Raw genomic sequence first — 22,870 nt, 5'->3', positions numbered from 1 at the left:
TATTTCATTAAGCCCCAGCGCGTTTCGGAGCTCCTTATGCTCCTTGCTCACAGGGCAGGCAGGCATGTGATTCTTAGTCCTCCAACCACCATGTTCTCTTCCTACGTACAAATAACTATACCCACGCCACTCTGTGCAACTCTAGGGATAGTGTTGGACTAAGGAGGGGGTACATTTCCTTTTCCCACTTCAGTCTGTGCAACAGTAGGGAAAGCATTGGACTCCAGAGGGGTAAAATGTACTGTTCCCACTCCATCTTTGCAACAGTAGAGAAAACAGTGGACTTTGGGGGGAGGGGGTAACATTTACTATTACCACTCCAAGCTTAGGACTCCAAAGGGGTAAGATGTACTAGCCCTACTCCAGTCTGTGCAACAGTAGGGATAGTGTTGGATTCCGGAGGGGTAATATTTACTATTCTCACTTCAGTGTTTGCAACAGTAGGGAAAGGGTTGGACTTTGGAGAGGTAACAATTACTATTCCCACTCCAGTTTGTGCTACAGTAGGGAAAGTACTTCACTTCAAACACATAACATATATAAATCATAATCCTATTCATTTATAACAAATTTAAAATTCTTAATATGAACTTAATTAGTCAACAAAAACATATATTTATCAAATAAAAATAATTAAACAATTAACTAAATTACACAATTACATAAATAATCAATTAAATATTAATTAATACACATTAAACTTCTCACCCTATACCCCTAAAAACCCAACTCATACCAAATATATAACTTTAAAAATACAATTATTACATAAATTACATAATTAATTAAATACATAATAAACCTTGTAAATTAATTGTTAATTAATTATTATTTAATTAACGTCCACCCAATATATAATTATTACAAAAGAAACATATTTAGTAATCAATAAAAAAATACATGAATAATTAATTGTTAGTTAATTATTACCTAGTCAACTTCCCACCCAATATCCCTACAAACATTAAGGTCAGCACCTAATATATAACTTGAAAAATATAACTATTATACAATATATATATTTATTAATCCATTAAATAAATTACCTTTCCACCTTATACCCCTACAAATCTAGCAGCCCACACCTAATATCGAACATAAAAAATTATGATTATTGCATAGTTTACATAGTTTACATAATGAAGAATCAATTAATTAATAATAAATCTTTCATTCATTGTTAATTATGTATTACTTAATTTCTTTCTCACCTTACACCACTTCACTCTTCTTAGTAACCAGCTACAATTTAAATTACAATTGCAACTAAATAAAAAACGTACAAATCAATTAAAATTGCAAACTGTATTTAACAATTATACAAACAATAACATATAAACTTGATATATGAACTAATACACAAAGATAATTAAAAAATGATATTTTTTACAGTTACAATATTAAAAACAATATTGGCAATGATATTCTTGAAAACAATATTACTCACCTTAAAAATTAATATTCTCGACAACGATTTTTGTAATATTAATTTCAGATATTTTTGCAACTCATTATTTCTAAGAGAATATTTTGTCCAAATACCGAACTTTGTGAGTCTGGGGGAAGAAAGCTCTGGAAATTTCTATTTAATTGCAGACATGAAAGTGAAAAACAAACTTATAGTACAACCAGTACAGCTTCAAATGTTTATCTATTCATGTATTATTGTTATTGATTCTGTAATGTAATAGTACAAACAAGACACAAACATACATAAGCAGTTACTACCTTACACAAGCAGCTCAGAAAAGAACAGTTGCATGGGCTAGGACACATAAGAACATTTTAAACAGTTACATGACTTTAAAACAAGAATACGCCCACCCAAACAAACCCTATCAGGAAATTAGAATTTAGTCAGGAGGTTATTGGATGACAGCATGGAGCATGGGCTGCTGAAAAAGAAAAACAAGCAAGTACCCTTTATCCTGCCAACATGTTTGGATTAGATCCAGATGGAGAGGAGAAAAAAATCAGACAGTGAAAGTCCAATTGACATCAGAACTAAACAAGTCAAAAAGTGGCTGCTTCAAGGTAACAAGGGGGTCTTCTTTTCTGACTCCTACCTTTATCAGAGCATAACAATTGGTCTACTCCATGTGGCATCTCAGTCAGGCTGGATCACAAAGTGATCTCTTCCCACACTACCACAACCTGGCATCAGACCTCACCAGAAGGTTGCTCCATCAGTCGCTGACCAGCGATGTGTGCTTGTCACCTCTGCTGCCCTGTCCTCTCAGATGGATCTCTAACCTGCGCCTCCTGCAGGCCACCCACTAGTGCATACCAGGGGCCTTATTTATGAAAAGTGACGCATCGCTGCGTGAAAACAGCGATGCGTCACTTTTCACAGCGCACTCCTTGCGACACCAATGATGCGTCATATTTAATGTATGACGCATCATGTCGCAAGGAGTTACAGATACGTCAGTATTTCTGACGTATCTGTAAGCTCAAAAGTGACGCATTGCTGGAGTGTGTCACAAAAGTGACGCAACTCCAGCAATGCGTCCTTTCACTTGGGTAAAGGCCCATGTGAAAAGGCTTGCGTCAGTCTTACGCCTGCTGTGAGGCAGGCGCAAGATTTTGATGCAACAGCGTCCTAAAAGTGACGCAGTGAAATCTCATAGATTTCACTGCGTCACTATTACGAGGCTTTTTGCGGGGGAACGACCCCTCTGCATACATTATACCTGACGCAGGTATAATGTGGCGCAGGGGTTTAAAAAGTGACGCATCTACCTAGATGCGTCACTTTTTAAATATGGCGCAACAAGGCGCATGTTTTACGCCGCCGATGCGTCACAAAATGTGACGCATCAACAGCGCAAAACTGACGCAAGGCCTCATAAATGAGGCCCCAGGTCTTAGGCACTCACCCAGTGAAGCTCTAAGTCACCTCCCAACGTCTGTTTGGCTGCTTCAGGTTAAAGGAGCCCACCAGACTCTTCGCAAGTGGATTATGCCAGTACTACTGGACCACAGGAAAAGTCCACCGAACTCCGGAGTCTACATTGACCACTCCCAATAAATGACATCTCCCAAGCAGCTATCAAGCGGTCTGGGTGGACGATTGATTGGGGCAGGATTCCTCCACTCGAGCTCAGTGTTCAGAGCTTCAAGGAGGTTTAACCTACGCCGCTACTACAAAGTTTGTCCCAGAGGGAGATTTGAAGGCTGCACCGATCTCTTGGATTCAGAATTCATGATGGAGGTGATAGTCCTCTGTGCCTCCAAAAGTCAGGCAATGGAGTTGCCTGGGCAATTACAGTTTTTATGCTGCTTTATATGTATTCCTGTTTGCGCTGTGTATGACTATTCCATGACTATCTTTGTAGTTTAATTTTCCGTAGGCCACAATGAGGTGGCAAGTGAAGTCTGCACATGCTTTCCCATCTCTTTCATTAGCAGCCAGTCGGAAATTAATGAGATGGCGGAGGCCTCTTGAAAGGAAAAAGTGCTGTGATTAGCCAACTTTGTAAAAATGGCAACAATGAGGCTAGGTCATACTCTGGACCCTATCCTTGCCTGCACTGACTTAATTTCCCTGGTAAAGGCAGGGCCTTTAGACTAGTCAGATCATGTTTTCATCACACGCACTATTAGATAATTCCACGGTGCGTAAATACAAAACATCGAAGTTCTTGCCACAGCACAGTCCAAATATCTTCCAGCTACTATACTTTAAAAAAAAAAAAAAAGATCTTCCTTTGCTGCTCTTCTAAACTGAAACTGCCAAAATCTTTTCACGTCGGGGAAATTAGACCCTAACTTTCTTTCAACTAATTTATCTGAGATTAACTTCTTTCTTAAAATCCTGATTTATGGTTTTCGTCTTTATTAAGTGAGCAAAGATCCTCTTGCTGTAGCATCATAATTAATGAGCTATTTCTATGTATTGCTTATTTGTGGAATAAAAAATGTCACATCAACTATGATGTTACAGGAAGAGGTAAGTACAGATTTGTTCTCGTAAAATATCATCGGCAATTTAATAGAATCGTGGGGAATAATTAACATGAGGAGAGGAAATTACCGCAGAACTATCTATATGATTAAGTCTGTGAGTTTTTTAATATAAAATTGCCAGGGTCGAGAATTAGATTGCAGAAGGGAGCATGTAGATAAAAACTGTGCTATACTTTGGAAATGCTTGGATCGCTTAGAATCATTAACCAATAAGCTAAGCTCGTACTGTAATGAAATGCAAGTCATTACCCCAACGGGAGGGAACCTCAAATCGCAGCCCCCGAGTGTAAAAAGTTCCAGTATGCAACATCAAACTCGAACTCCTGCGCAGCCTCCCCTAATGGATTTTTGTGACACTTGCTGTAAGGTTAAATAAAGTATTTTCCCCAAATCTCATACTCACCAGGAAAAACAATCAAAGACAGGTGACCTTAACAGCCTACATCCACTTACCCAGTCAAACGACCATGCCTCCCTCAAAGCCCCTGCAAATAATGCCCGCTCACCGCACAACTCTAAAACTATGCCCCCTGCTATTAAGAATAAAGTTTGCTAGCTTTTTGAGGCAAGTAAAGAAGTCCTAAGCCTACCACCCACAGCCTGTCCTTATGTCCTGGTTCTCGCAGGGGCCCCTCTTACAGGGAAAAAACAGTTTGAGTCCTGGGACCAATTACGTAACAAGAGTATTGACTGGCTAGCTATTTGGGCTCTTTGTGATTGCGGACAGACCTGACCTGGTGGCGGATCTTGGCTCCTTGACTCCCTAACCCCTTGCACTACGCTTTCTGCCCCTGTCCTTGACGCTAGTCTCCCCCCGCCGCAGCAGCATTTATAACCTTTGCGCGGCCGCAGTGAGGGGAGACTTCAACATCCAGCGTCCTTTGCGGCAGGAAGTCGCACCCACCTGTTCCGCGCCTGGAGGCGCTCAAAACCAGCGAGAGCCCCGGTGGAGCGGGGGCTCATTTGTGATTGCAGACAGACCTGACCTGGTGGCGAATCTTGGCTCCTTCACTCCCTGACCCCCTGTACTATGCTTTCTGCCCCTGTCTTTGACGCTAGTCTCCCCCCGCCACCGCAGCATTTGTAACCTTTGCACGGGCGCAGTGAGGGGGGGACTTCAACATCCAGCGTTCTTTGCCGCAGGAAGTCGCACCCACCTGTTCCGCCCCCGAGGCGCTCAAAACCAGCGAGAGCCCCGGTGGAGTGGGGGCTCATTTGTGATTCCGGACAGACCTGACCTGGTGGCGAATCTTGGCTCCTTGGCTCATTGACTCCCTGACCCCTTGCACTACGCTTTCTATCCCTGTCCTTGACGGTAGTCTCCCCCCGCCGCAGCAGCATTTGTAACCTTTGCGCGGCTGCAGTGAGGGGGGGACTTCAACATCCAGCGTCCTTTGCGGCAGAAAGTCGCACCCACCTGTTCCGCTCCCGGAGGGGCTCAAAACCAGCGAGAGCCCCGGTAGAGCGGGGTCTCATTTGTGATTGCGAACAGACCTGACCTGGTGGCTAATCTTGGCTCCTTGGCTTCTTGACTCCCTGACCCCTTGCACTACGCTTTCTGCCCCTGTCCTTGACGCTAGTCTCCCCCCGCCGCCGCAGCATTTGTAACCTTTGCGCGGCCGCTGTGAGGGAGGGACTTCAACATCCAGCGTCCTTTGCGGCAGGAAGTCGCACCCACCTGTTCCGCACCCAGAGGCGCTCAAAACCAGCGAGAGCCCTGGTGGAGCGGGGGCTCATTTGTGATTGCGGACAGACCTGACCTGGTGACGAATCTTGGCTCCTTGGCTCCTTGACTCCCTGACCCCTTGCACTACGCTTTCTGCCCCTGTCCTTGACGCTAGTCTCCCCCCGCCACCGCAGCATTTGTAACCTTTGCGCGGGCGCAGTGAGGGGGGGACTTCAACATCCAGCGTTCTTTGCCGCAGGAAGTCGCACCCACCTGTTCCGCCCCCGGAGGCGCTCAAAACCAGCGAGAGCCCCGGTGGAGTGGGGGCTCATTTGTGATTCCGGACAGACCTGATCTGGTGGCGAATCTTGGCTCCTTGGCTCATTGACTCCCTGACCCCTTGCACTACGCTTTCTATTCCTGTCCTTGACGGTAGTCTCCCCCCACCGCCGCAGCATTTGTAACCTTTACACGGCTGCAGTGAGGGGGGACTTCAACATCCAGCGTCCTTTGCGGAAGGAAGTCGCACCCACCTGTTCCGCGCCCAGAGGTGCTCAAAACCAGCAAGAGCCACCGCGTCGCGGGGCTAAGCCCGGGCAAAGGGCGGGTCGTCTGTGGCCATCCGAGGCAGGATAAGGCAGGGCAGGGCCATCCCCCATGGCAACGGGTCTTTGGACCCACTCCTTTTTTTTTTTTTAAATATGTTTTTATTGCAGATAGTCATTTACAGATACACATAGGTCAATAACAGTACAATCAGCGTTGGTAGCGACGAGACTATGGTATTATGGTTACGCAGCCGTTTATCCCACAATCCGGAGGTCGGGCGGCAAATATCAATCCCATGTCGTACATGTGTACTGTGCATTGCTAGTCATGACCGACTATGAAGAACGGTTTGTGTCTGCTTTTCTTAAAGAACTTGTACCCCAACCTTTGGACCTACTCCTTGTAAATGTGGTCAGTTATTTTATCCATTTGTTTGTATTCTGACATCAGTTATACACATAGTGGTAGTATTCTGTGGTCAATCACTCATTGTAAAATGAGCACTCGCAGTGGGGGTGGGGTTGGGGGCCCCCTTGACGCCTTCCTTGTCCGGGCGGAATCTTTTATAAATAAGGAGATTGAGCTCACACAGAAAAGACTGTCACTGACTTGTTCTGCTCCCATTGATATAGTAACAACGGTCCTTCTTTCACTCCACCTACATCAGCTGAATGCAGCTTGGTTAATTCTCTCCATTTAGCTTCTGGGTCCCCTGAGCCTGAGTTGGTAGTTGTGGATTCACCCATTATAACATCAGATGTAATTCAGGTATGGCACTTTCACCACCTTCAGCGCCACCTCAAATTGTCACACGTTTTACACAACAAACACTGTGTGGGGGTAATACAGCCCAAACCATAAACCAGAAACGTAAAGCAAGGGACCGACCTGCTACAGACCAACAAATTAGCTAAAACTAAAGGTACTGCTCATGGGAAGACGGGCATAATTGAGGTGGATAACGACACTAGCCCCACTGATCCTTGTATCTCTGGGTGCTACTGCCGCTGTAAGAAGCCCCAAACCATACTAGATCTGTTATTATCCAAGTTAGCAGACAAACTTGAGATACTGTTATATCCCTTACTAAATAAACTCGCAGATATTGACACTAGACTTGATAATATCGAACAGAAATTATCTACTCAGCCCAGCGAGATACCCAATGGGACCCTGATAGTCTCGGGGGGACCTAGAATATGTATGGCATCTACCTCTAGCCAACCGGCGATTGTAAATAGTGACCCTATTAGAATGGGCGCAAGTGCCCTTACATCAGGCATCAATAGGGAACATTCTTCAACTTGCAATCGAAATCAAAGAAAGGCAATATCAGGGATGGGGAGTAACAGTAACAATAATAATGGGTCCCTGAACAAGAACAGTACAAATACTGTACAAAATAATCACACAAAAGACTATTTGAACTTACCCCCCGAATGTGCACCCTATGTAATTGTTCTTTCCAATGTTCCACCGTTAGCTCCCAATACAGTAGAACACTGGAGCTCTCTAAGAAATAGGGCACTTTATTTACTGGACATTAAGAGCTGTTTGTTCCAGGAATTTAAAATGGTAAGAAGGGTCCCATGGATAGGCAGATTGCCCACATCGAGTAGAGGTGACTGTATAATATTAAACTTTGGCTCAATAGAAATAGTACATAACATCTTGGAAAGAGCAGGGACAAGGTACATGGATAGAGAAGCGATACACATTTAACCGTTAGGATATTTCTACCGGAACCAACCACTTTTACTCATTACTAAATGCCAATTACCAGCTGATGTCCCAAACCAGCAGAGGTACGAGTATAATGTACCAACATCAAATCGGTTCAAAACAGCTTTTTCCAATCTAAACTCACAAGACTGACTGCCAGGTAGGATGACAAATGATAATACATTACCAGTCTCTTTATGCCCCCTCTTACCGGCACCCAGTAAGGAGCGAGAACCTCAGGGGATCTGTAATACACAGTTATCAATGACTCCTACAGATTCCAAGAGGAAGGCTACAGGTGGCAGTCGCCAGGATAAAACCAGTGGTGGGTCAACAGTTGAGGCATCTAAGATTAGCAATCTAAGTAACAGCAGCTCTGATCTTAGAATCCTCAGTTGGAATGTTGCCGGACTCGAGCCAAAACTAGTGGGCAAAAAATGGTTACATCTACTCTCCTCGCAGGATATAATAATGTTTCAGGAAACTTGGGCACCTCATGACCTGCATATAGAAGGGTTCCACTGCCTTAGCATAGTGGCTACCAAGTCTAATTTTGGTCTGGCTGTAGGGGGCCTATTTATTGGGATTAGCATAGCAGCTGGAGGGAGTTTTAAGATCATAAAAACCAACAATCCCAATATACAGGCAATAGAATATAAGCGTCAAGTCCCTTTTTATTTAATACATTTTTATAACAATGATTTTTATTCTACCCCAAACAAGAATTTCATAGCACTTTTTAAATTTATTTCAAAATTGGAAAAAAAAACAGGGCTCTGGTGAGGGCATGGGGATCTTTCAATGCTAAGCTCCCAAAAGAGATTCAAAATATAGGCACAAGACAGGCAGATCCAGCTGTGCGGACGGGATTAAAATTGAGATCCTTTCTCAATAAATACATTCTTAGTAATGTAATGGATTTAGGCCCACACCCCACAACCCAGATTGGTCCCGACACATAGAGGCAGAGATAGTGTTTCAATTATTGATTTTATTTTTGTCTCTCCCTGCCGGGCGGACCGGATACTGGCTACAGAGGTCGTAGCAACAGACTTCGGGGATCACAACCCCTTAACGTTGGCTTTAAGATTGTCCCAGAATCCTGTGTATATTACCACACAAGGGGCGAGGGACATAACCCCCTCGACAGATAAACTGAGATTAAAATAGAAAGGGATAGACAGCGGGGAAATAACTAAGGGGCATATTACCAAGCAATAGCAATAATTATCGCTATTGCATGGTTAGAGACAAAAAATTACCGCTGAGCTGCGGCGATTTTTATCGCAGATAAACCTTGGTATTACCAAGGTTTATCGCAAATGCGATAAAAATCGGCCGCAATGCATGAATATCGCTGAATAGTCAGCGATGTTCATGCATTACCGAGCTAATGCTCTTAGCCATGTTATCCACCTCCCATTTGATAACATGGCTAAGAACTGCTCAGGGCAGGTGTTAGCTTTTGGAGATATTCGCGCTTAGCGCGAATATCTCCAAAAGTTGGTAATAGGAGATAGCGATGTTAGCGACTGTTTCCAGTCGCTAACATCTTGGCACTCCCACTTTGCATGTCATTAGTGATAAATATCACTGACATGCAAAGTGGGCCCCAAGATGGTCGCTATCTCCTACTAGCTGTCGCTAACTGGTGTTAGCGACAGCTAGGTAATAGAGAGATCATTTTATCTCCGCTTTCTTGGCTTTTAAAGCCAAAAAAGTGGAGATAAACCCCCTTGATAATATGCCCCTAAGTCTCTATTAACTGGGCATCAGACATTAATTAACTCTTGTTTATTGATAACAGTTTGTGGCCCTAACGTATTTCAAGATTTTACAAAAATATGTACTGTGATTAGATCTCTTCTATCAGTGCCATTATCCCAGGGCCCAAAAGAACCAAGATGGTTTGATCATAACTGCTCGGAAGCGAACAGAAAAATGCACAAGGCTTTAAATGCTATACCTAGAATTAGGGCAGATGTTAGTATAGCTAGGAAAGCTTACAAAATAATAATAAACGAGCGGAAGGGATCTCTTCTAGGAGAACGTTGGGAAGCTCTCACAGAAATAGCAGCTGGAAAGACTGAACACTTATTCTGGCCCTCTGTAAGAGATCTGCGAAATATGGGCCAACAGTTAACATCAGTCAGCTTTACTATTGCTAGTAGTTCCTGGGAGGACAATTTTTCTAAAATATATGCCTCACCACCATATAGTCTGAACCATTACGTTCAGGAAAAGACTGGTAACCTACAGATAACTCTGGTGGAGGTAGAAGAGGCGATTGCACAGAGCCATGGTAACAAGGCCCCAGGATCTGCTGGGTTACCCATAGATATTATAAAATGGAAACCTGAACTATGGGCCCCAATCCTCGTGAATGTTTTTAATAGTTTACCCCAAGCATCTATGCCTGAAACATGGGGTACCAGCGTAATTGTCCCAATATATAAAAGGGGTAATAGATCGAATCCTGTTAATTACAGACCGATCTCTTTACTTGATAATACCCTAAAGATTCTGGGCCGTGTCATCTACAACAGGATTTTAGGGTGGACAGAAGAAAGCAACATTTTATCCCCCTGTCAATTGGGTTTTAGAAGTAGGGTCAGTACAGTTGAACAATGTTTTAACCTTAAATTGGTTATTGAGAAATAAAACATTGCCCGTTCTGCCCCTATTTATTTCGCGTTTATGGACCTGTCATCCGCTTTTGATTTAGTTAACAGGTCTAAACTCTGGTCTATTTTATTGAGTTATGGTTTGGACCCATTATTGGTTCACTTTTTAGCATTCATACACACTGACCTTAAAGCACAAGTAAGGATAGGAATGGGAGGGGAACTTTCAGGACCAATTAAGATAGGAAGGAGAGCAAGACAAGGTTGCGTTTTAGCACCCCTGCTTTTTATTATTTATATTAATGACCTGAGCAATCATTTGGACATTTGGAAAAGTGGACCCCAGACGTTCCCATAATAAATGGTAAATCATTACCCGTACTTCTCTACGCAGATGATGCGGTCATAATGGGCCGCACCCCCAACTCTCTGCCCATTCTAGTAAAACGTTTTACAGATTATATGGATGGACTTGATTTACCGGTGAATTTTAATAAATCATTTATTATGTCCTGCGGCCCAGGGAAACGTCAGCTTAATTCCATACTAGTAGGGGACAACAGAATTATTTCCACTCATAATTTTCCATATCTGGGGATGGTCTTTGCTGCGAATGGCTCGTGGACTGGGCATTTGGCCTACTAGTGAAGCCTGGGAAGTGCATTTCTCCAAAATATATGCAACCCCATCTCAAAGTGAGGATCTCATTGATATCTATGCTGCTGCATGAATCCAGATATCTTTATCTGAAGTTGAAGATGCCATCTACCAAAGTTTAGGTAACAAGGCCCCTGGCCCCGATGGGGTTCCCATTGATCTAAATAAGCATAATCCCGAGTTTTGGGCAATGCTTTTACTCAATGTTTTTAATAATGTAACAAATACCCAAATTCCTAGCACATGGTCGACCAGCATTGTTTTCCCGATTTTCAAAAAAGGGGACAGATCCAACCCTTTCGGCTACAGACCGATCTCCATGATTGACAACACACTTACGATACTAGGGAGGGTGTATACTATAGCCCTGCAATCTCCCATTTATTTAGCCTTTACGGGCCTTACCTCAGCCTTTGATTTTGTAAATAGATCGTGTCTATGGTCATGCCTTTTAAAAAAAGGGCTGGATGAGGTCTTAGTTAATTTTTTTGCCTATTTACACAGGGACCTGAAGACAAGGGTGAAGATCAGCAGGTATGGGGTGGTTTCAGGGGATATCATCATTAACAGAGGGGTCAGGCAGGGGTGCGTACTGGCCCTACTCCTATTTATTTTATACATTTATGAGTTACACAACATGCTGTCTAAACTAACTACAAATGTCCTGATGATTAATGGTAATAAACTGCCCCCCTTATTACATGCAGATGATGTGTTCCTAATGAGCCGCACCCCAAAATGCACTGCGCACTTTAGTTAGGGGCTTTGTAGATTTTATGAACGGCTTAGACCTTTGTACAAATTTTAAGAACTCATTTCTAATGCGTTGCAGCCCCAAAAAACACTCTGTTAATGTAATTACATCAGGTTTAGAAAGTCTTTTATGCACTCGCACTTTTCCATACTTGGGGCTAGTATTTTCAGATAATGGTTCATGGGTAGCTTATTTGGCACACAGCCGGAGTAAATTCCTGAAGGCTGTTAACTCAATTGTAAGCCTCTGCCAACCTATTTTATATCCGTATAAAGATTATTGATTGATTGATATTGTGACATCACAAGACATGTATGGTACTGGCACTGTTTTCTCCCAAAAATCAAATGAAGACAAGCTTTTCTCATTGCATGGAAAATCATTAAAGCGAACAGTAAAGTTAAAAACACATCATCTAACAGCATTCTTTTCTTTTAATACGATTCATAACAATAATGACAAATTATCCAATGTCTCAGAATTTAGGTCCAACACAAAAATTCAGTTACAATAACCCAATTATTTTATACCGAAATAGTTTTTCTGAAGTTTCACTTTTTAAAGAAGGAAGCAATTGCATTTATGAAACATTCTTTTCCAAAAAATTGCAGAAATCTAAATGTTGGTCTACATTGTAACCTTCCCCTAATATTAAAATTGCAAGGATCCATCTCCTTCTTTGCATTTTATACAATTTGGAAAATAAAACCATGTGAATTGTCGATTGCTGGGACTGTTTAACACATGAGCACATGAGCATCTGCATAGCTTATTCAACCAATGATTTGTTTCTGGGAAGCTTATCAGGCGATGGAAAATTCCTAAATCTAAAGCGGATCAGTACAAATTTGTCATAACCACTTAAAGTGTACTTTATATAAGGCTGTATTGTAAAAGTGGCTAATGTCAGTTGGTGTGATTGTACCAACAGTTTAATTACTTCAAGAGTGAATATATATCTGCCTCCAGGTGTGGCATACAGATTCTTTTTTACTCTTTCTTGGAAAAAAAGAGTAGTTATGGAACCTGGAGAGTCGTAGTACTCAGGGTGACCGAGATCATACATAAATGTTTTATGTATTTTAACCAAGGGATCTTGGTAACCTGGTCCTGCTTCATACTCTCACTAATAATATCATGGTCAAAACCTGTTTCAGGGGAAGTCCAAATCCTGTGCCACAAGAGAGCAGGTTAGGTTGGGCTTTAATAATGTCAGAAATATACACAATATCCAATTCAGTGTGGCAGTTGTAAGTGAAAGTGCTGCAAGGGACCACCAAAAGGAAATTAAAAAAGGCAATTTCAACCTGCTGAATAGAGTTGGTATCCCAGAAACCCCACACACCAGCACCATATAAAGCTGTATTGACACATTTTGCCTAGTAAATTTGCAGGAGCATTGCTGGTGGCCTTCTGCCCAATTTCCTTTCGAAATTGGCCAATGCTGCCTTTGTTTTCATAAAAAGTAAGCTCCTGTTTTTAACCACCTGATACCATGTCCCCTTATTATCCAATCCAATCCAAAAATTCTTTATTTTGGCCATATAGACCATAAAAGATGCAGTGCAAGACAATACATACATTAAAATACATTTTAAAATACATTGTATAAAATTCTCTCTCATCCAGCAAGGAAGGAATTATAATGACATTAAAAAAAAAAAAGTTCAGGGGGCTTTTTTCTTTCTGATCAGCCATATTGCCATTAGAAATTTGGATACAGCGAACACAAACCCAAGGTGCTGGTTTTCATAATTCTGAATGCCTGTGCATACTCTCTAAACCCTAGGTTCTTACAGAGCGGCGCTATCCAATATTTTCTGGGCCTATGATATGCAGGGCACACAAACAAGATGTGGAGGTCATCTTCCTCATGGATGTTACAGCAGGGACAAGTTTTATCACCCCCGTTGGTCCACTTGCAGGTAAATGAGTTAGTTGGAAGTGTGCCAAGCCTCCATTGAACAAACTATTTCCTCGCCAGGATGGGGAAAATAAAATCCATAAAAGGTTCAAGAACATATGAATTTTTGGATTCCAGGAATCGCGCAGTTAAGGTGCCGCTGTTTTGAGCATCCATCATATGTGCAAGGGACCTGTCTTTGTAGATTTGGGTCAGGGCTTTGCGCGAGATCCTTTGGCAACCTCGCGCAGGATCCTCCCATAGGTCACGGAGATTCATGGCAAGCAGTTCATTTTTTACAAAGGCGAACCAAGGGATTTTGCCATTACAATTCAAGCTCATGACGTGGGTAAGATCCTCCCTATAGTGGTGAAGTTCATTTGTGGACCAGAGCCTGTGCCAGAACTTCACTGGCTTTGACACAAGCTCCTCTGCAATAGGGGGGAGACCAATGCCCATTCTCAATGGCTGTAGTGGCGTAGCTCGTGGGAGAGCTAATAAGCGCCTTAAAAAACTGTTTTCGACTATTGGTAGGTCCTTTCCAGCTTTGTACCCCCATAACTCACTGCCATGCATGGCCGCTGCCTTAGCCTGGGTCCTATAAGTGTCAAGGGCCGGGCTTATGGGCTTGAAGGAGGAAGTATTAGCCACCTTCAGGATTGTGCCCGACAGCTGGGACAATTTGACCCTTGATCGTACTATCTGGCGGTCCCATGATAAATTTTCCTGCAGTGTTACCCCCAGATATATAAAGGTAGACACCCTCTCCAGGCTGACAGTACCCAGGGTGGGATTGGGCCTAGTTTTAGTTGGTGGATTGAAGATCATGTACTTGGTCTTCTCTGTGTTCACCTCCAAACCGTGTTGATGACAGAAAAGACCAAATCCATCCAGGATCCTCTGGATCCCCATGGGGGATGTGGAAAGCAGGAGGGTATCATCGGCAAACATAATTGCCGGAACCCTTCTGCCTGCCAAATATGGGGCGTCGTTGTCCTTGACGTTTTCCAAATGTGAAATGACATTATTGATGAATAGACAAAACAGGGTCGGTGCCAGGACACAACCCTGCCTCACCCCTCGACGGACAGGGAACCTGGACGAAAGATTGCCATCCCTCCCACACCTGACCTGCGCATAGTTGTTCTCGTGCAGCCTGGTTATGATGTTAAATAACTGGGGGGGTACTCCTAGCTTTTCCAACACCTCCCACAGTTTCCTGCGTGGGACTAGGTCAAAGGCTGACCTCAGGTCCACGAAGACCATGTACAGTCTTCCCCCCTCAATCCTCACCGTCTTCCAGTAGAGGAGGACGAGGCGGAAGATCTGATCCATGGTCGACGTGTTTTTTCTGAAGCCAGCCTGCAAGGGGCTCATGATGTCATTATCCTCTACCCAGTCTAATAGGTGGTTCAGAATGAGGCGCGCAAAGAGCTTTTGGGGACATCTATAAGGCTAATTGGCCTGTAATTGGCCGGGCTCAGAGGAGACCCTTTCTTATATATCGGCACTATTTCAGCCCCTAACCAAGAGCAGGGGACCGCCATACCTCCTAATATAGCGTTGAAGAGGATAAGAAGGTACGGACCCCAGATGTCAGGATGGTGTCTGAAAAGATACCCGGGTAGCTTGTCCAACCCATTATTATCGAATAAAATGCCTAAGTAGGGAAATGTCTTGGTCACTTCCACCTTATTGTTACCAATAAACGTGCTCTTACATTTTGAGCTACCCTGCCCGCACTTCATTATAAAAGATTTTGATGCATTAAGTCTCAGACCTAAGTTATCCATGTATTTGGTGTAGCTGATAACTGTCTTTTGGAGACCCAGTTGTGTGCGGGCCATCCGCACTGCATCGTCCACGCACAGAAGGGTGGCTATAGGGAGGTTATTTATTTGACGCATATCCTGGCACTTCTCCACCATCGCTTGTTCCAATCCATTTGTATACAATATGAACAAAAACAGTGCCAGGACACAGCCCTGTCTAACACCCCTTTCCACTCTGAACGGTGCAGTGCATTCCCCCTTGGGTCCGTGCTGGACCCTTGCTGTCACACAACTATATAGCTGCCTCAGAAACTGGATCAGTGAAGCCTCCACTCCCATGTTCGTTAAAACATCCCAGAGTTTATTGTGTATTACACAGTCAATTCACAGTCCGTAAATGTGAACACATCTAACATGGGCTTCAATTGGAATTCATAGAGCATATTATCAAGACCATTATCGCTGCTTTATCAGCAGTTTCCTGCCGATAAAAGCGGCGATAATGTATCGCCTGGCCTTGATAATATGCCCCATCATTCCTTGCTGTAAGATTTAAAGCTAACATTTCCTTATAGAAAATGCTACCATATGGGTCTTCCTGGTTATCAATATGTACATTGAAATCGTCCAGAAGAACAAATTTATCTGATGATATAACATGGGGTGCCAATATATCTAATAAATATGAAATAGAGTTAGAAATAGGTCCAGGGGGGGCGGTAAACAAGAGCGCCCTTCCAACTCAACTGTGAGTGAAAATCCAGTCTAAAAACCAGGATTTCCATTTTATCCTTGCTAACACTGTCTAAGAGAGTGGCTTTAATTGGGTCTTTATAAATTATGGTAACTCCACCACCTACTTTCATTGGTCTATCTAGTTTTAAGATGTGGTACCCATCTGGTATCGCAATCGCAATATCTGGAGTGGAAGATGGTTTTATCCAAGTCTCAGTTAAAAACCTGATGTTCGGGACAGAGGAGGAAAAAAGATCCCAGATATTAATTGCATGTTTAGGGAAAGAGCGCACATTCGCTAAAAAACAGCTCCAGCTTGCTTTTAAAGGAGTTTTGCCAGTGTAATAGGTGGTAAATGCTGCTGCTTTCTGAGAAGATGGTAAAGTCTCAAACTCACAATACATACATGAAAGTGAACCCTCCAAATTAAGAGGAAACTGGTTGGTGCACAAGTTGATATTATTACCCCCTTAGCCTTAGCAATGAGCTTTTCAATGCTTTACAATTCCTGTTTGGAGTAGGCAAGATGCTGTTTGAAGCTTTGGACACTATCTTGTATCTTGTAGAGAAACAAGCATGGGGACTGGCGGCTGACGGTTGCCGCGCGCGGTCGGGGGCAGACGGGCTTGCCTTTGGGGCGCCTTCGGCACTCCGCGGGCGCGCCCACTGCGCGCGTCCCCTGAGAATCGCCCAACACATCTATTTTAAAGGAGGAGCGGTTAAACAACTAGACCGCTCACCCTTCCGCCAAAAGTGGATATTTTAATGAGAATAGGAAAATAAATAATCTCCCTCCACAACAAACGAGCGGAGCTCGCGATGGACCAGGGGGAGTGAAGCGACACCCAGGTAAATATAAAATAGGTAAAAAGCTGCTAGTCAGACAGTTTCTAAGTTCTAAAATAACTAAGTTCATGATGCGAGGAGGTTACCCAATGATGAAGCATGCCACCTCCGGTTGGGTGAGGGACATCATCCTTTAAAAAGGACAGTTCACTAACACTACTCTTTCTTGCTTATCCTCTTGTAGACCCAAGGATTTTGGTTGTGGTTTTGGTTATTGAATAGGGGAGTCTCAATCCCTGCAGGTCTCTAAATCTCTTCAGGCCCTATCTGTGTTTTGATCCAAAGATTCCAGTGCCAAAAGAAACTGTAAACCCATTAGTTTAGTATGGGGAACAAATAGGGAGATTCCATCCTGTCTAAGCTTTCTCTGTGTCCAGTGAGAGTGCCACTTTTTCTCCCCTATTATCTTTAACCCATCAGAGCATGTATGCAAACAATCACAAGTGAGAAGCTAAGAAGAGGTGCAGCAATAATCCTGCTTACATTAAGTAATGGCATTGGTTGATAGCTGGTGAGGAATAGAGAGTCCTTCCCTCCTTTCAACATCAGCATAATTTTGGCTTTATTTTTGCCGCCTAAGGGAGGGATGCCCCCTTGTATGTCCCTGAGCATTTCACCTAACGTTAGCACTAGCAGCTGTTTGTTAAGTTTATAAGTTTATGGTATTCTACTGGATAACCATCTAACCAAGTACTTTTGATAGACCTGGCATCTTTTAGCGAGTTTTACAAGTCCTTTTGCTCTCTGACCACCTAGTTTTGATTCTCTTTTTTTTGCTGATTTAGTGTCTCTGTGCCCTTTCTCACTGCTGTTGAATTGGTATCTTCATGATTGGCATGTTTGATTTACTGGTAAGGTGCACTGAGAGTGCCAGGGCCTGTAAACCAAATGCTACTGATGGTCCTGCAGCACTGATTGTGTCACCCACAGAAGTAGCCCTGTAAAGGTATCTCAGACCTGCCGCGGATGTGTCTACGATCATCAGCTTTTACTGCCATGTCGACTTGGCAAGTGCACCCACTTGCCGAGTCTTAATCTTCTGTTTTATAACATGTAAGTCACCCCTAAGGTAGGACCAAGGTACCCCTATGGACAGGGCGCAGTGTATCAGAAAGGTAGAACATGTACTGGTGTGTGTGACATGTCCTGATAGTGAAATAATGTGTATTTCATTTTTCACTATTGAAAGGCTATCTTCCATAGGATAGAATGATAGATACATTGTAACTTCTTACAAGTATAATTTCCAACTGCGACAAGATGGAGAAATTGAGTTTAGTATGCCTGAACTCAGAATGTGAAAATACATCTTAAAGTATTTTATGTTGTGTGTTTGAAAACACCACTTTTAGAAAGTGGGTATTTTCTTGCTTAGCCATCCTATGTGCCTCTGCTGGGTTGTGGATTGACTGTCTGGGTCTGGAGTGGCAGGGGCTAGGGATGTGCATTCTCTTCCGATAGCCACTGGGGGGTTGAGGTGTGTCATGCCACTTCTGGGTGAGTCAGTGCTGGGCTGAATAGAGCTGGGCTGCATTTAGAGTAGTGGGAGGAGATTACCTTGCACCGGAATGAGCCTGGTCTGCCTTGGACAATGCTGTCTTCACCTACCACCAGGAAGCTGGACCAGAGAGGACAGAACTGGTTTGGACTGACCACAGACACTTTCTGTCATAACAGAAGAAAGGAAATTCTAATATAAATAAATGGGCCTGGGCACCAGGGTTTTAGAACTCTTTTGGACTCAGAAACCTGCCAAGACGAAGAGCTGGAGAAGCTGGGAGAAGGAACTACCACTTTGCTGTGTTGGCCTGCAGTACCTGCTTCTGTCTTGGTCAGAGAAAAGACTGGACTGAACTTTCTGCAACGTATTTGTTTGAGTTTCTCCAAGGGCTTGAGGTAAGGCTTGCCCCTGTCAAGAAGTCTCAGGAACAGCAAAGACTTTACCTTCTTCTTGGTACCGCATCTGGGACCGCGTGTCTCAGTTGCCAAGGAGGGAAATCGCAACCCAACGCCATCATCAAGGCAACCGGTGGTTCAGTAACCTGAACGTACCACAGAGGGCACCACCACATTTTGCACCACAACCCTGGTCTCACGACAAAAACGACTGCCACTGAGCCGCTGCTTGCACAGCGACCTGTGGGCTGCACACAGCCTTGCTTCACTCTGCCGTCCTAGTCTCACGGACAATGCTGTTGCCAGCTGACATCACTACTGTGGTCTGCACTATGGTCCGGGGGCATGGCTCATAAGCTAAACGAATCACCACCCTATCCCACATCATAGCCACGGCCCACCAATGCCAGTCCCTTTGACTGCTGATCTTCGATGGGCACCGCTGCTTGCATCATAACTGTCAACACAGTGACAAGCACCACTCTGCTTTGCACCGCAGCCCTGATCTCTCTGATGCCGCTGGATGACCACCACCGAGCCGCTGCATGCACCGCGACCTGAGGGCACATCACACTGCACCATTCCACATCACACCGCAGCCTCGACAACCATGCAATAGGCCAGAACAAAAGGTACTGTTTACAAGTCCTATGATGCCAACGCTGGTCCGCATTGATGCGGTTGACCCTGGTCACAAACATGAGATGCCTGGAGCAGCCAAGCAATCTGCCAATGAAAATCCCGCAATCAAGGATATACATTGATTTCTTTCAGGCAACAATAACAATGTGCTGGTTCAAAAGACAAAGCGTCGGTTCTAAGATGCATTGGTTCCAATGCCGAAGCACCAGGTTACTCTACTCAGTTGAGGGGTGCGTTGATTGTCTCGCTTCAGTGGCAGCAGTGCTGTGGTTCTGATGGCGATGCGCTGGCACCAAGTGTTATGTGCTAGTTTTGTTTCTGCAACAGCAGTGATGTGTTGATTTTGCTCACACAGCAAAGGATGCATCATTTCTCCTGGAGCTAGCACCTGGTCCACTTCCAATAAACCAGCAGCAGGGTTAAAGACGTTGATGTCCCTGAGCCTTTAAAGATCAGTTAGTCCATGGAGTAACTGTGGGTCAAGAGATGAGGGCCCAGTCAGAGAATGCAGCAGGCAGAACAGTGCATAGCAATGCAGCAGTCCCCCACAGCAGCAGTCAAGGAGTGTGGCAGTCCTTAACACAATTGTCCTTTTTTTTTGGCAAGTTGGTTTCAGATTCAGAAGTTTACTGAGTTGATAGAGCTAGAGGTCCAGTACTGATACTCAGTTGTGCCTTTGAAGTGGTGGTACTTCAAAGAAGGGTCTTTGAAGTGCACACAGGTCCTTTCTTCTTGCCCTGGATGTAGACTCACTACATTTGGTATGCATCCCTATGTGTATGGACAGAGCACGGTCTATTCAGGTGTAAGAATGAGGCTGTGCCCAGCCTCTCCATCCCTCCCTTCCTCCCAGGAAAATGCATGAAGTCACACCCAGCCTTATTTTTGTGAGACTGTCTAGAAGGAATATACAATGTGAAATGTCAACCATCTCAGCCAGTGATCAGTGACAGTCAGCAGACACAAAATGGCTTAGAGCATGAAAATTTCCAGCTATCTAAAACACACGTTTTCAGAATGATAACTAAAATCTAACTTTACTTTTAAAAATATTTGTCAATACAGCTTTAGAGGTACTAAACAACTCTACCTTCTCTCAATTTTAAATTGCAGCTTATTAAATGTAATTAGGAATCCTCAATGTTACCCTATGAGAGGGGTAGGCCTCCTAGTAATGAAAAACGAGTTAGGAGTATTTCATTACAAGGACATGCAAAACTTGAAAGTGCATGTCCTACCTTTTATTTATTCAGCACCCTGCCCTATGGGCAACCTAGGGCCTATTTTAGGGGCTATTTATGTGTAATAAAAGGGTAGTTTAAGGCTTGGCAAGGGGTTTTAAATGCCAAGTCGACATGGCAGTGTAAACTGTACACACCGGTTCTGCAGTAGCATGCCTGAGACATGTTTAAGGGCTACTTGAGCAGGTAGCACAATCAGTGCTGCACTCACACTAGTAGCATTTACTTTACAGGTCCTGGGCATATGTAGCGCACTATACTACAAACTTACAGCTGAATTAAATGTGCCAACCTTGGATAAGTGATTTAATCCATGTTTTAGGGGAGAAACACATGCACATTAGCATTGGTTGGCAGTGGTAAAGGGCTCAGAGTCCTAAGGCCAACAAACAGAATCAGCAAAAATATGAGGCAAGCAGGCAAAATTTTTGGGGGAAGACTACCCTAAAGCTGTAAGACCAAACATATGTGAAACATGATTTTATCATCTGTAATGTCTTGGTTTGTGGTTTCAGTCCTTTCCAGGGTACATGAGAGCAGGGGCGTATTGAAAGAAAAGCATTTACAACCAAGAAATAATCTTGATGATTGACTGTCAGGTAAGTATATTGAAAGAGCAGGTGGCCAAAGACAAGGTTTCATCCCGAAAGCTAGGGTAGCCTGCTGCAACTCTTATTGTCTAAGTTGCATGGCTAACAGTCTGGCTGCATTCTCCTCCCTCTTATAATGTCTTCACTTCAACCTGAATAGCGTTTGGAAGGTATAGGAGGTCACCAGTCTTTTTTAGCTCTCAGAAGGGCATCCAAGTTTGGCTTTGAGTTGCTTCCTATTGCTGGGACAGCATTATAAGCCTTTTTCCCAACTAGGCTTTTCCGATCAGAGCTTCCCTCCTACGTATAGCTGAGTCTCTAATGATGTACAACATAAGGGGGGATGTCACAGTGTTCATTATCCCGGATGTAAGTGTGGACAAAACATTGTTGCCTAGCCTTATCTTGCGATAGGGTGATACACAATATGAAATGTTTAGCCTACAATGGCTGTTGTACAAGGATGACATTAATGTTAATTTGAACTGTGTCATGGTCTGGCACTCCATTTGAGATTATTACAGTACCAGATTTTTCGAGGTAAGTGTCACATTTAAATCTTCTTCAAGATGATTTGGGGATCAGGGTTCTACATTAGGATGTGGGTGATGTTTTAAAAATGACTTAATTTGTAAGTTACAGGACCATAAATGGATCCTGTAAGTAGTGTACGGTTGTTTATCATGGATTTAATTAAGATTTAGTGTCCTTGGGGGTATTGCCAAACTTTAAGTATTATAACTGGTAAGCCCTTTCTGAATGTCAATTCCACCATTACAATATGCCTACAAGGGGCATTGGGAGTGGTCAAGGCAGTCTCTCCTTTGCACACATGATATTTCTAACCCACCCAGTCTCTTCATATTTTCTGACTCTCCTCATCTGAGAGTTGGATCAATTGTATCAGGACAAAGTCAGGGCCTAGTGTGTGGCAGTTCAATTGCATTTTCTTCCACATAATATAGTGGGTCAGTCCTTTGACCTCAAGGGAAATTACATTAAGGTCAACTGGTGCCTGCTCCTTCCTTATAAAGTGGGCAGTGGCAGCTAACTGAGGGAGTGTTAGCTCAACTAACTATAACTGATGACTTTCTCTGGTTTATTATGAGTTCATCCGAATGGGCAAAGCTGCACTCTCATCGAGGTAAGCAGCAGCAGGGACAAAACTGAAAATTCCAGCGACTGGCATGCTGCCTTGTTCTTTTCATCCTTGCTTACAGGCTGCCAAACCAGCAAGAAAAATATGGTGGATAGTGGACTGTGGACAGTGGACTTCCAGTATGTGATCGATGAGGGGATAGACT

The sequence above is a fragment of the Lissotriton vulgaris genome, chromosome 3_1, assembly GCF_964263255.1.
Source record: "Lissotriton vulgaris chromosome 3_1, aLisVul1.2, whole genome shotgun sequence".
NCBI classification, from domain to species: Eukaryota; Metazoa; Chordata; class Amphibia; order Caudata; family Salamandridae; genus Lissotriton; species Lissotriton vulgaris.
Note: the sequence above shows the minus strand (reverse complement) of the source record.